Raw genomic sequence first — 16,111 nt, forward strand, 5'->3', positions numbered from 1 at the left:
AGGTTACTTTGCGTCTTTTACGGCGTTTCTTTCATCGTTCCGCCGGTACGCCCCTCGTCCCCCGATTTGCGCGATGCCTTTTTTACGCGGCGAATAATCCCTCTGTTTACGCGTGCTTTTTATACCCCCGGCTTCAATTTACGCGGTCTCGTTTTACGCGTACCTGTCGTTCTTGATAAAATTCATTTTCGTTTTTCTGAACATTCATCGGCGAGTTTTTATTAAACCGTGTGAATCTGATATTTTTATAGCCTGCGTCGGCTCTGTTTCTTGCAGCGTATTTCTTGCACCCGAGATCTCCATTCTCCCTTCTCGCGATCTCACTGCGCGGCAAGCCAAACCTATTACTCGACGTACTCATTAGACGTCCTAGGAAAAACTTTTCTTTACAGCCAAATACTACTGGAGTTGATTAAACTGGACCGCCAAGGGACACAGAAGTATTTTATTTAAATATTGATGATAAATTCTACTGTGAAAGTTGACAGAAAATTAACAGACAGAGCAATGTGAAGCAAATTCAATCTACAGGCAGTCTCATAATTAATGGTACACAATTTAAACACCATGTTTAATCGAAACACATTTTTTGAAATTTTCGTTGCAAGCCCGGACGAAAAGTTGTACAAAGCATCTTTTACTATTTGTTTCGCAATTCCGACTAAACGAAATTTTTCTAATAATTTCATCACATATCGTCTAGAAATCTATTGCATCGAGCGTGACAGAAAAACTGAAGTCGTTTGGTGCATTTATGAAGAAGTTAATCTGATCTGAAGTGTGTGCCATCAATTATGAAACTGACTGTATATCTTCGAAGTTACACGGATTGTCCTCTTGAGTCTCTTATACAAATTATGTTGCAAGTTCCAAGTGATTCATGGGCGTGTTTAATTTCTCACAGCATTACAACTAATATGCTATAATTCCAAGGTTGAAAAGATTTACAGTCGGAGCTCGATTGTCCGTCATTGTTACTCCAACAAGTTTCACGTGTAAATAGCTCAATCAAAAGCAATTCGTATGCAGCACTATTATATTATATAACTCAATCAAGATTAAATCCAGCATTGTATAATAATCGAATAACTGTTCTGTTATCAGAACACTCGCGTTTCCCTGTTCGATTCGATTACTGTACCTCGATTACTATCGAACGCGCGAGGTGGTCGATAAATTCGGTTTTCCCCTGAATGGATGAAGTTACTGCAACATTCGGGACGCCACGCATCTTAACACACCGGTTGCGTGCTTATCGAAGCATTGCGAGCGTGAAAACTGCGGAACTGTTGCGTACAGCAATTGCGGATGATCTATATTGAACGCGAACGTCGCACAGCATGTAGGATGTTCCGCGGCACCGTCCAATTACGCGTCTCCGGATATAAATCATCGGAAATATGAGACCCACTGACGCATACCCGGCCATTGATACGCTGTCACAATTGCTGGCAAACTTTTCAATAGACCCCCCCCCCCCACCTCGCCGGCAACTCGAAACGCGTCGCGCGATTCGTGCGAGATGAAAAGGTCGCTCTCCGAAATCCCTTTATCGCGTATACCATAATTTTCATATCGGTATGTAAACATTTGCCTGTGCAAATAAACTCCACGATGCATTGGAATTATTTAACAAATTTTATCAGATATCTGTGTCCTTTTCGGTCCATCTCAATCAAGTACAGTGAACAGGCGAACTGACTAAGATCGTGTAGCTCTGTTCGGCATAGATCAAGACTTTACCGTAATAGTGAAACATGAGAGTCCCTACTGTCCGAGGCCTCACGAGCTTCGTGGCCACTCACGGGGTATACCGCGCGGTAGTGGGGATAATTCCGCGACGTTTATCGTCGAGGCCTTGGCGACATATATCGAGAAATCACTGTATTAGCTTACGAAGAGATCTGGTCTTGATCTATTTTCTGACACGAAAACTTTTCAATTAATTCCACCTATTTTACAGAAATGACCCACTTTGCGGCGAATGATCCACGAGAAGAGGACGCCTCCGAACAGTCTGGAATTTCCGAGTCGGTACTGCAGACAACTGTGAGCCGCACGAGCCCGTAAGACGTTATGTCTTTTCTTACAATCTCGTCTGCGGTTTAAATCGTGATCCATCGCGGCTCGGATACCCGGCAAACGGTTGGACCGCGCGCATCGCCGCGTTGTCGGCGCGCAAATTACAGACTTCGTTAGAATCCCCGTTATCTCGGCGCTTCATCTATCCGCGAGGAATTATAAAAACAATTCAGATTTATACCTCACGGCTTATCACGCGGGAGAAAGTTATCTACGCGCGGCTCTCGCAGCCCGCCGTGATCAGTATACGTACCTACGCTCCGCGGAGAGAGGGTCCGATGAATCTCCGCCGTGGAAACGTTTTGTTTCCACTAAAGATCACAGCTGTTCGATAAAAAGTCATTGTACCGGTGAAGGAGCATCCTCGAACCAGCCGATCATCGTGAGAGTGCAACCGAAGGGACGATCCGGTGCATCGGCGAAGCGGGGCTACCCTAATGTCCCTAAATGGCGATTTTCGTTCAAATTGGAGCAGAAGATGCGCGGACACGATGATCCCAGGGAATATCTGTCGAGGAACTTGCGCAAACATTCCTTGGGATTCAGAAAAATTTTCTTGGGACTGGAATTATCGCTGCTTTAGCTGGGAGAATTGATAAGATCGCTTGGGTGCATGGACGCAAAAGACAGATAATGCAGCCTGCAATCTTCCTTGAAGTTGGAATAATTCCCCTTTATTCTAGAATAAATGACCATTGTGCTTTCTATTTATTAAAACTTTTTATTCTGAGTGGCACCCAAGTTTGGCTATTTTTAAGCCCTTATAGTACAGTCATTTCGCGATATATGTCGCAAATGCTTGGCTGATAAAAGTCGCAGTACTATCCCCACTACCGCCAGGTATAACCCGTGAGGGGATTCGAAGATCGAGAGGCCTCGGACGCCGAGAAGTGGATGAAAAGTATCTCCTGGACGATATATGTCACTGGCAAGACCCGTGTTGTTGACATATATCGAGGAAACACTGTAGTTCTGTTTCGGTAGCTACAAGTTTTCTATTCTTAACGTCCTAGGTTTATAGGACTTGTTATAATGTTTTTAATTACCGATTATGGAGATTGTAAAGACATTATTCGACTTTATTGCTTTGGGTACGTATTAAATCCGCAAGCAGTTTTTTGAAATACCAATTCAATAAAAAATGCGCAAACACGTTCGCTAGCAGCAGCGCATTTTTGTAACAACTGCAATCACACATACGAAAAGGTAGCCAAATTATTTGTTTGCAGATCGTTATTTAAAGTACGAACGCACGGTATTCGGGAAACCGGAGATTTTCCCTGGTATTTTTCTCAATATTCCGTAAAAAAAGGTACGTTTCATTTAATAAAACGGTGTAACTATAAAACCTGGTAACGGATTGAATGGCGTTGCTAAACTGGTTAAAAATGATCAAATTTATTTATATTTTCCTTATAAACTGACGTTTCATTATACCAACTATTTTTTACGCGAGCCATACGCCAACACGGAAAATCTGTGTACTTCGACAATTTTTTATTTCATTCCTCCAATAAAGTTAGATTCGTTATCGTTGGTAAAAACGGTCTGCTCGTTGGTTCTCATTGTAGGCGCTGTGGAAACTTTTATGCCCGTGTAACCCGGAATTATTAGAGCACAATTAAAAACATGCAATTATTTTTCAGTAACTTTGTTCAGAATAGCTTCCAAAACCGAGCGAAATACGCTTCTGTTTTCCCCAATTTCGAGATTTGAACAATCTCAAACACCCCCTCCTTTCTCCAAATTTTCATATGTGATTCAGACGACTGACCTTGTATATTGTCAATCGACTATGTAGAGTTGTTGATACTTTAAATGTAATCACTAGACTGCGGATATTATGCGTTTATGACACAAATTATTTATATATTTATGTATTCAGTGGTTTAATTGACGGTATGTAGTGGGCCTTCGGCCGCGGTGTCCTTTTCCACGTTCGGTGCGGTCAACGTGGTCACAAGTAAACAGTAGTTCTACACGATCTATGTCACACCGCGGACCCGAGGATTGGACTTGTATCAAGACTTTACTGTACGTCTTCTTTTCTGCAAATGTATCAAGTACCCTCTCCATTCTCTAAAATTTTAGAAAAATGTGTCAACTTTCCCCGGTTATTTTTTAACAAATTTCTCACCCGAGTAATGAAGAGTTACACAGAATCGCTTGTTATATTTCAGCAGCGAATCCGCCGCTACATTGTCCCCGCGTTTCACAATCCGGTCGACTAACCTTGCGTCGTCATAGCGCCACGCGGCGGTAAATAATTTACACTGTCGTCGACCGGCGTATTCCATTCCAGTGTCTTGGCTTCTACCAAGGACAAACAAAACAAAACAAAACAAAAAATCGCCAGAAGAAGCGAAAGCAATCGCGTCCGTACCGAGCAACCCCTGGCGTCCGAAAAAAAAAGACAAGTAACCAGAAGCGAGCGGCACGGCTCGCACTTTTCTTCGTCAGGGTACCCTCGAATTAATAAACCTTTCATAAAGGGGCGAACGTTACCGTATAACTAGCGCCGGGTACACGGGGTCCCCGTCGCGTCGCGCAAAAATACAGCGGCCCGCGAAATTTACGCGCGGCCGGCCCGCATAAACTGATCCTCTCCGCTCGGTGTCCGCTCCGGCGGTTCGTGTCCTTCCTCCGCTTCCTCGTTACCAAATGGAGATCGAACCGCGATGCTCTTTTCTGCGCGCGTGTGCCCCCGCGCGCGCGTGAATCGGGACCCGACCCCGCTCGCGATTTATACCGGTGCATACGCATTATGGCGTTGTTAATATGCAAGCCGCGGACCGGGGCCGCGTAAGTAGGCACCTCGCGTGTACGTGTAACCCGAACGCGCGTGTGTGCCCGAGCGCGACAGGGTGAGGCTACGAAACTGGCCAGCGAGAGAGAAAGAGAGATGGGCGAACGAGGTCCGAGAGACCGCGCACTTCAGTAATTTATTTAGCTGCCGTGCCGTAATCCGAGATATTCATCCGGGTAATGGGTAATCGTAGACGCACTCGCAACCGTGCCTCGGAATCGCGGCAATTATAACTGTATATACAGTGTAGACCGCCGCGGCGAGGAACGTCCGTGTAAAGGGTCGTACACGCGAGAACACGCGAATCCGCTTCGTCCGACGCGTCGTGACGCGATGCGACAAATCTTGCTGGACAACTCGCATGCTTCGGGTACCTGATGCTAGGGATCGGGTCGGGTCGGAATTGTTCGGGTCAGGTCGGGTTCTTGAAAGCATAAATGTATTTACTGTGCGTGCCGCACTAGAAGTCTGGTGAGAGGAATGCGGGGCTGATTGGTCAGAGTGGAACAGGCACGCCTCCAGCACATACTATGCAGCGTGTGACGTAGTAGCCTAAGCATTGGCCTACTGGAGCGTTAACGGTGGGAATGGGCGGAGCGAGCGAGTGCCCCTTTTGCCCTTGTGCCGTCCCGCGAGACTTCTTCTGAGTCACGGACAGTACGAGAACACCCGAAAACTTCCGCTATTATTAGGAGATGAAGAGAAGTTACTTGAACGTCAAGCTTCGGGTATCTGATGTTCGGATCGGGTCGGAATTGTTCGGGTCAGGTCGGGTTCGAGACAGGCTGAAAATTTTCGGGTTCCGTATGCCTGTGTTAGAAGCTAACTTAACCGATGTCCCTTAACTTGAATATGGTGATTACGTATAGAAAATTAGCTCCATATTATCTAATAATAATTCAAGGTGACCTTGAAATCTCTGGAACACCTTCAGTCACATAAAAAACGTTTGCATCACAACATTTCGCTCTCTACACCATGCAAGTTTTGTATATATCATTTTTCATACTATTACAAATTATGGAACTATTCACGGTGGAGAGAGTTCGTGGGTCACACTGTGTAATAACAAATATCTCATATGTAATAATTATCAAATTTAGAATATTGAATCGTGTAATTGTAGCTATTTAGCGTTTAACATAAACATATGAATAAATACATAAACAGGACGCCCGAGTGACCATAACCTAAAAGTTTAAGTTGCCAGACGTTTAAAAAATTGCCTAATAATGAATGAAAGTAAGTATTTCGGGTCAGACATAAAAGTATGGCGAGCCCCAGGTAGAGTATGAGTGATTTAGCCAAAGACCAAAATTGAATTGCAGGAACCTGCGTATGCACGGACATAATACGACTGTGCTGTCTACCGAACTATCATTTATGTTTCATTCGTCATCGATAAAACTGAACACCGTCCGTTCTAGAGAAAAACGTAGGCTAGAGACAATGCACCTGCTCAAGGCCACGCGTGTCGTTACGGTTTGCCGAAAGGCTCCCGTAAATCGGCGCAGATTTATGCCGCTAATCCTGTAAGCCATTTCGGGTAATAAACAGTGAAATACTCCTGGCGACGGTATCACGGCGAGATTTAGACCGCGATTAAAATTTTAAGTATCACGGGAAAGCTGGTGAAAAGGTTCCGCGGCGTCTACTATGATTCATGGCCGGGACGCGGACGGTTAAAACCGACCTTCCCGGAATCGTGCGACGCAGCGAAACGTAACGTTGCTTTGCTCGCGTTACTGCTCATCGGTAAACATTCGTAGCGACTGCTGCTGACACCTAAAGTCAAGTACGGGACCTTCAACTTATCATCTCGGAACGCTGCGATCTAATTGAACGGCGCGCAGCGACGGGAACGTCGACGCGTACGAACGCAGGCCTGCGAACGGTTTGCATGAAAGTTGTAAAAGAAATGTGAAAGTTAAAGTCAACAGCGAGTCGGTTGTTGAAACGACGATGTTTGCGTTGCGATGAGCTTCGACGAGCAAAAACCGAAACAAAACAAACGTGATATTTGGGGGATGATAAACTCTCCGCGATGTCAGGCTCGCATTCGAAGCTGCTCGTTGAAATGGAAACACGAAGACCCGACCCGAATAGACTAGTTTTCATATTTCTTCTATCGCATGTTATTTTTTTTTTGTGTTCGCGAACCATAACATTTTTCTTGTTTCTACGCGTGGAACATACTGTTGAATTTTGATCGTTTCAAACTGGGACGAACGGGACGGCTCGAGAATTTTATTCGTGATCGGAACGGATTCTCAAAAACTCTTGAATACATTGAATTCTCGATATATGTCATCAACACGGGTCTTGCCAGCGTCGTGTACCGTCCAGGAGACATACGAGCCGTGTTATGTTCACACTTCTCGGCGTCCGAGGGCTCTCGTATTCCCCGCGACAGTGGGGATAATTCCGCGACGTTTATCCTCGAGGCCTTGGCGACATATATAGAGAAATTACTGTATTCTTATGATTAATCGACAGGAGTCCGGGTCTCGAATGTATCGGCATTATCGACAATTTTTGGGAATTATCCCCGAGAATATTCGAGATTCCCGTTTCCCAAAAATTCTCAGGTATCACCTCGGCCCGACACCTCCCGACCCGTTCCGCGCGTCGGGTACATGTTCGGGTTCTCGCGCGCCCGCAGTAATTTCAACCGAGCATCGACGTATTCACGTACGAATTTGGTTAAAATGGGTCGACCGAGCATTCACTTGTTCGGCCTGAAGTTTATGCTCTAAAGTTTCGCGTTTAAACGCAGCATAATACATCCCCGTACAAACTAAGCACGCTCGGCGTAGCTATTCGCGTGAACAGCTCTGCCCGAGCGCATAGAGGAGAGGCTGAACAGCGAATAAAGGAGTGCTTAGTGCTTACCCACCTGCCCACATGGAGGCCATAGAACAAGGATCGTGAAACTATAACGGGAACATCGGTACCTAGCAATTTTTAATGCTGGCACGTATTCCGCCCGCGTCTGCTCCTCGAGCAGGCTGGCTCGCCGAGCGGACATTTATCATCAAATTAAACGTGCTCTATAGAGTGGGGAACGGCGGGGGTACGGGTAGGGTTAAAAAAGTTGTCGAAAGGTCGCCTTATCGGAACACGTGGGAACCATTGATCCAAGTAATACGTACATACAGGCGAAGTCGAAAACATTGTGCGGACCGGTCGACCGGGATAAGGATGAAAAGACGGAGGAAGGAAGGAGGAGGGGGAGGAGTAAGAGGGAGAGGGGAGAGGAAGAAGACGACCCACGCGCCTCAATAACGATCACGATGCGGTCGCGGCACTAGCCCCGAGCTGGGTACCAAGACAATGGCCGTAAATACTGGACACGAGATGCTCGTCATCGTACAGGGAAGCGAGGCATAATTCACAATGGGTATATCTCTTTAAATCGCGCGAAAGCGTAAAAGCTCGTCGCGCGCGTTTCGCCCCGGCAAGACCCGTGAGGCGCACCGCACACCGGCTATGATATATTATCGCGGCTGAACTTTGCACGTTTCACCGGCTACGATCGAACGTGACTTTTCCGCGGGCGATTGAACGCCGCGCCGCGCCGCGCCGTTCCGCAACGGGCAGAGAGAACGCGGACGAAACGAGCTTGGCGGGAAGGAGAGGAGGTCAGAGGAGAGGCGGCGAACGATCCCTGACACTGCAACCTGCGACAGGAAAACGACGCGCGCGGAAGGTTGATCGATTAATCCCACGCCTAGTTAACGTCAGCACCATGATCCTACCGGAGACGCCTCGAGTGTCCCGGCCGCTTTTATGGCCCCAGCATCCGCTGACGCGCCTTGGGAGGAGACGGACCTTTCATCCCACCTAACACGTAAAAATGCCGATCGATCGATTTTCTTTAAAGCTCTTACACGGGAAATGCATCCTGATCGGCCTTCGCACGGTCGAGCCGCATCGCCGGTGCTCCCCGTGCCCGAGACACTGCGCTTCAAACTGTACAGGTTGTAAAGAAATGTTTGGTCTTGGCTGCCATAGGCGTGTTCTACATCTTCGGATGCATGAAGATCTGTAAAAAAAAATTTGCCGCAAAATTGTCCTTGACCTTAAAATTTCAAGGTCAAATTTTTATCGTGACGCGTACAATATAATGCAATAAAAAGTAATTTGACCTCGAAATTCAAGGTCAGGGACAATTTCGCCGCAACTCTTTTTTACGGATCTTCATCGATCCGTAGATGTGGAATATACATATGGCAGCCACGACCAAACATTTCATTACACCCTGTACATTCAATGGCGCTGTCTTTGAGATAAGGATACTGTTAGATGGTGGCAACCGTTCCAACGATTGAGCATTGTTGAGCGGATATTTTAATTTCTAGAGAATCTAAAAATTTTATATTTGGGAATATCATTTCAATTGACTTCGGGTTTTCTTCTTCCGGCTTGCTTGTAATTACGCGTTATATCAGTTCGGGAAAAGAGCGTCAACCCTTTCGCTGCCACGCGAATTTTTGGAACATGCACCAGTGGGCCACAATACAAATTTCATATTACTAATTTTACAATGGCAAAGAACCGCGAAATGTATTAAATTAACTACAATATTTTAGATTGTAACATATTACGATCTTGCCGATAGCACATTTTTCCTAGTGGTGGTCACCCGTGACCACCGTGGCCCCGTGGCGCAGTATATCTTTCCAACAAATTTCAGAAATGATTGAAGGAGACAGAAAAGTGGTGGTCACCCATGACCACCATAACCCAAACGAAATGACAAGCGCCGGTCCCATGGCAGCGAAAGGGTTCATACGTCAGCGAAGTCTGTTGTCGGTGATTCCGATGGGATCCCAAATTAAGTAATATTTAATTTTTGGGTAATATTTTGTTTCGAGAATAGATCCTCTCGGGGTCTCCATAAAATTTGAAAAATCCAACGTTAACCACGAAAATCCGCTTCCCAGGTCTCCCTGAGCAACGACTGATTTGCAAGAAGTCTTGGAACGAAGCGAACACGACTCCAGACTTCGTTAATTAATCAAACGCTCGAGGAGCGACAGACAGCCCGCCAACGCAACGCGAGTCCGCGGGGCGTGTTTATGAGCAAAAACCGTCGTGAAAATCGCTTATTCTGGAGTGGGTGGTTTTGATTCAGCGGGACCGTTTTTGCGGCGTCTACGGGCGACGGTTTCCAAGGCAGCGGCCGTCGATTCAGGCCGGTTGAAAGGAGGAACGGTGACAGGTGAGCACGCGTTTCGGCGGGAAACGATTATCAACGTTGGAAACGGCCGCCGGGTGCCGCGCGTCGACTCTGAATCGACCGCCTCAAAAACAAGCTCCGCGCCGTCCGGCTGAATGCCGACATTGTCGAAACTTGTATTTACCGAAGCTATTGAACGCGCGCGCCGGCTATCTGTTTCCTGTTCCCCGTGGAACTTCGTTTGCGCGGCGCAACGACGACGCGACGTTATTCAAACCGACCGTGAAACGCGGGGACAATGCGCCGGACGATTCGCTGCTGAAATATAACAAGCGATTCCATTTAAATATTCGCGATGACATCGGCCGACGTCGATCCGTGCTGGCGCAGTCTCCGCATAGTCGGTTCACACCGTACAACGGAGCTGTTCAGCGAATGCCCGTGCGGGCAGCGGTGTTCTTGCCCTGGGCGTACACAGAACGGCGGAAACGAGACCACGCCCCGAGGGTACGAGGCCACGCCCCAAGGGCACGAAACCACGCCCCAAGGGCACGAAACCACGCCCCGGTACTACGAGGCCACGCCCCCAAGAGCAACGCTGTACATATGTATGTGTCACACGCATTGTCACAGCTACCTGGCTAGTGCGGCTGTGGATACTGCCTACCCCCTCTCCGCTGAGTTGCTTGCCCGTATTTGTGCCCACGGGCAAACGCGCCATTACGCACACAAAAATTGTACAAGTATTCCGTAAATAAATAATAATTATACTAAGAAGAAAATAAATCCAAGAGCAAATCTTTTCTGAATACTAAACACCAAACATGTTGAATGGTGGAACATGTAAAAATAATAGTAAATGAGTAATGATATTAGTAAATTAATAATATTAGTATTATAAGTAAGCAGTAATATTTTTGTAACTTATCATGAGCTTTTTCTATCATTGACTAACAGTACATGCATTTACCACCACATTTTGACCAAGCATCGGCTCATACAAAATACGAAATATATAAAAGTAAAGTTGGATACGTGGATTGGAGCTGAAGACAGAACTTAAAGACTGAGCTTCGTACCTCGAAATAATAAACTTGTGGATGTTTATGCAAGTGCGTGGAAAAACATGTGACACTTTTAGAGGTGCTCGGGCGAGCGGCGAGAACGCCGGGCAAAGAAGGTTTCCGTTAAAACGCCACCGGAGCCGCTCCCAGCTGTTCGGATGGCGTGCCGAGGCTTAAGAAGACATCAAGCCGGAGAGCCGAGCATCGTACGTCAACCGCTATTGAATTCATTCGTCATTTCGCGGAGGCACAATGCCGGCTCGTGTACAGAGACAAACAGCGTCATCAGTTTCGCGAAAAATGCCGATTGAAACGCGCGAGACGAGGCGGCGCGGCGGGATCCGCGACGCAGGGTTCGATGCGCTTTTCTTTTCGTCTTCGAGCCGAACACTTTCACTGAAAATGCTCGTGTGGGTAGTTTTAGAAAGTTCATTCGCGGCCGTGCCACCGCACCTGTAACCGCGACGCGGAACAAGCACGCCGGGGAAAATGGCGGCCGCGTTGAATCAGCAGCTGATGGGCGGCGAGCGCAATAAAAATTCAATGTTTCGGGAGCCGAGATGGGCCGCGTATTTCACGTCGGCGGCGGAGGTTGTCGGAGAGAACGAGCGAGAGAAACACGGAGGCGTTGTTAGAAAGAAAATTGAACAGAAGCAATGAAACACAAAGCCGGAATTAAAGATCGTATAAAACATAGAGGAACGTTTTATGGCCGCTCTTACCTTGGCACCTGGCAAGGAGCCGGGATGATTTAATGAAGCCGGCGGAATAGTAAATTTTGATTCGGAGTTAATGAAACCGCGCTTGTATTTCGCTCCGCGCTGTCGTAAAATTATACATATGATCCGCCGTGGATCCTCGTTTTTCCACGGTCGTAGAGGCGTCGTTGGCGAACTCGATACGTCTAATTTTCCTTCTCGAAACGACGACGTCCGTCCGCCGAGCGGCGCGGCGCGGCGCAGCGGTTCAGGTGTCAGCTTCTCCGTGCAAATTGGAATGCGTTTCGTATCGGTAGCGCGGCAGTTCAAAGAGGAACGGTATTATTCGGCCGCTATCGGGTCTCGGGTAATTAATTACGGCGGAACAAATGCGAGCGACGAGTGAAAGTGTGGCGAAAAAATGATTGCGAGACTAAATTCGACTTTATTAAAGTTCGTCGCGGGACGGCAATCGAGTTCTGCCGGCCGCTTTCACGTCGGCCGGCAATTGAGGATCGCGCGCGCGACGAGCATCGTGGGAACAACCGGAGAAAAGAATTCATAATTCGCGATGAATAAAAAAAAAAGAGAAGAAGAAGAAGAGGAAGGAAGAAACGAGAGAAGACGAGGAAGGAAGGATTCCCGGGAATGATCAAAAAGCGAAAACCCCGAGGAGGAGCGTTAGATCGTGAACGGATATACCGGCTGGCCGAACAAAAACCACGATTAAATATTTTTCGCTGGCAGCCGCTGCCTCGCAGCCGATCCCCATCGTTCATAATTCATCCTCTCGCTTCGTATATCACGATAAGAAAGTATATTGAAGCGCGAACATAATGCACGGACTGCGTTGAACGATTCCTGCATTATAAATGTCCCCAATCAACCCCCGGGTGGTAGCAGAGGGACGGGGAGGGGAATGTCGACGTTAAGGAACAACTCGGGGAACTTGTCTAATCGACGTGCATTCGTCGCGATAAAAGATTCAACAGGTCGGCGTACCCGCGGAGGGAGCTGTCGGCGATGCTAGACCAACGCCACTGTCTACGGAAGACTAACGACCATCTGAGAAGAGGCAGCTGGTTTGTACGCCTTCGGTGTGTACCTTTGCTCTTCGCCAATTGCCCCGTTCGTTTTCTGGCACCGACCGCACGGAAAACTATTCGCCTTGACTCGAACGCGTGCGGTTCTGCGTTATCGCGAACACCGAAGGGTAATCAACCCTAACACGTCGAAAGGTGGCTCTGAAAATGTTTGCGGAATTCGAAACGTTAGAATCATGGATCCTAGAAACAAAGTTATTCGATTCGAAGGTTAACGACGAAGATACTTTAATTTGTTAAGAGGTAGATTGCACGAGGTGCGAGCATTATACAATGAATTCTCGATATATGTCGTGTATCGTCCGGGACACGTACCCGAGCCCTGTTATGTTCACACTCCTCGGCGTCCGAGGTATCTCCAACTTCGCGGCCCCTCGCGAGGTATACCCCGCGGTAGTGGGGACAATGCCGCGACGTTTATCGTCCAGGCCTTGGCGACATATATAGAGAAATCGCTGCATTTGGTATCGGATTTATGAGTTGAAACGTTTGGTGGATCGTCGGATACCTTAGGTAAGATTTGAATGTTCCTATTGTCACTTTTACGCAAAAGATTCAAGAATTCCAAACATTTTGGATTGAGTCTGTAGAAGTCCAAGGGGAGAGGTCTAGAAACGAGAATCCGATCAACCCCACTTCTAGTACTCAGAATTCTAAATCTCAGAGCTCCTGCATCCACAAACTAAGGACAAAGTGCTCTGAGGAACGCTCGCAGTGAACCAAGGAACACTAATAAATACAGTACTGCCCGCTTAATAGACCGCGACGAGGATATTATCGAGGGAGGTGAGTATTCTGAGAATTTCCAGATGTCCTTGTGGATGATCCATTAATGTCATATTCTTACATATTCGACAATTTATTCATTTTGTTTCTTCGTGCAATTCAAATTCCTTACAGATTTAACAACAGTTGAAAGATATTTCGCAAGGCTTCTGGAATATAGTCTCATCCAAAACGTAATCCCCTTCCTTGCTGTATATCTGCTCCATCCCTCTCCTCGAGACCCCGCTTTCCCGGATCCCCTCCCCTTCCATAGAACACCAACATTTCACTAGGCACCCTCCTTCCCTTACCTAGACCGCATCCCCTATCATTTACTGCTCTATCTCTTCCCCTTCTCCTCCGCGTGTTCACTCCCCTAACCTTCCCCTATCCTTTCTAACCTTCCCTAGATCTTCTCCCCCACTTCCCTTCGCTTTAGACTGCGCTCCCATCAGAATTTTCGAACGTTTGGCAGCTTGAATTAAAGGTAGGAGAATAACGGTTTGTGGCAGTTCCATTGGGACTAGAAATAAAATTTCTACCATTTAAGAGCCAAGGCTAGTCACATGACTTTTGCAGAGTCAGCAGGTCGGTAACTGCTGTACAATTTTCGTTCACAGCCTTCAGCCACTGACTTAAGATCCGTCTTGGTCTTGATCCAACGGGTCCTAAGTCTGTGACTAAACTTGTCACATTTTTGGCTTTATTTCGCAGAGAATCAAGACAAAATATAACTCAATTTGTAGGTGGAAATATTTTCTAGCTACTCTCGATTTTATCTAGAAAACTCATCCAACGGCATAAAAATGCTTGGATTCCACGGCATGCCCATCGGCAATTTTTGGTCAACTTCTGTCGCTTATATTACCAAATATCTGCATAATCTCGTCAGCTCATGACCAGCGCGCGCTAGATTGAACCTTCCTCTTTCGAACGAGCCCTTTCCCAGTGAAAAATATTCTCATGTAAGGACGAAAAGTTGTGCCACGTAAAACCATTTTTTGCCTATTTGTGTCGGTAACGTAGTCACGCTACCTTATCGTGAATCTACGGGAAGATCAGAGACGCGTCTTCTACAATATGTCCGCCATATGTAAGTCTTTTGTTTAGCAGTGCCCTGATGTGTGAGATGTTTTGCGTACAGGAATTTGCCTCATAGCTTCGGAAGACGCGTGTCTCGGCTTATTCAGGAATCAAACGAGCCTAAGTAACAGCCCAAAAATAAACGTTCGGCCGCTCGTCCGGCCGACATTGACCGAATTGCGAAAGGATTCCGTCTGTCGCGGGGCGTAACCGAGTAAAATGAACGCGCACACGTGCGTTTATTGTTTTTATTCCGGCAGTCATTAACCACCGGACTGACCCAATTCCCCGTTGAATCGTTGCCTCATCCATTTTATGCGGCACCCGTCGTCGTCGTAGCCGGTAGTTTCTCTCGCTCGGTGGCTCGACAGCTCCGTGGCTAACGGTAAATTAACAACGAATAAACGCCCGGGATTGAGAGGAACACCGATCGGTGAACCGGGGTCCCTTTCTCGCGGCGGAGGATGCGCACTACTGCGCGCCGGGCAAAATCGTGGGTCACCCTTTCGGCGCAATAACGCGAGGTTCCTTACCACCCAGGAGTAATTTCACGAGCGCGTAAAAATCTTTTTACGATACTTTAATTGCGCCCCTTTCCCCCGAGTTGGGGAGGAGAGGGGGAGGGGGGGGATCCCGGGTTTGGTCTCTGCGTCGTCGTTACGGCAGCACGGGTCTCGACCGGGTCCCCGCGAATATGAAGTCGGTAGCATTTCATGGCCAGCGAACAAGTGCAACGGGTACGCAATTAAGGATGATATACCGGGCATCGCGATGCTCCGTCGAGCGGAGTTTTTTCTGACACTTCTGCACGAGCAGAAGATTGCCACGCTGTTTATTTAACGTAATTGTGATTCCGGGGCCGCTGCGGCCGGGAGTAATCGCGTTTTGCGGACCCGAGTCACGGCGACTTTCTTTTGAACGGACCCTCTCGTACTCCCCCGAGCGTAATGGACGTTTTTAATTGCCGGCGTATAAATGTCCCTCTCCGCGGTGACCGCGCGCAACCCCCGCCGGGATATTAGGAGCAGCATCGCCGGCCTTTGTGCGGTCAGCATTCAAAATAACAACGGCGCTAAACGGTGCATTATGCGACGGAACAGCGTGATTTACGCGCGGCTCGCGGGAATGAAAAATGCCGATTGTCTGCCGTCCGTCGCCGTTTACACGAGCATCAGAGTATCGGCACGCTGCACGCTGCGCTGCGTGCCAGAATCGCAAAAAGCTGGACAAACCTCGTGCCTCTGCTAATTACGCGTTATTAATTGCTAGACTGCGGACTTTATGCGTTTATGATACAAATGAGCATCTACAATTGAAAACTGTGTTGC

Source organism: Halictus rubicundus, chromosome 7, assembly GCF_050948215.1.
Source record: "Halictus rubicundus isolate RS-2024b chromosome 7, iyHalRubi1_principal, whole genome shotgun sequence".
Lineage (NCBI taxonomy): Eukaryota > Metazoa > Arthropoda > Insecta > Hymenoptera > Halictidae > Halictus > Halictus rubicundus.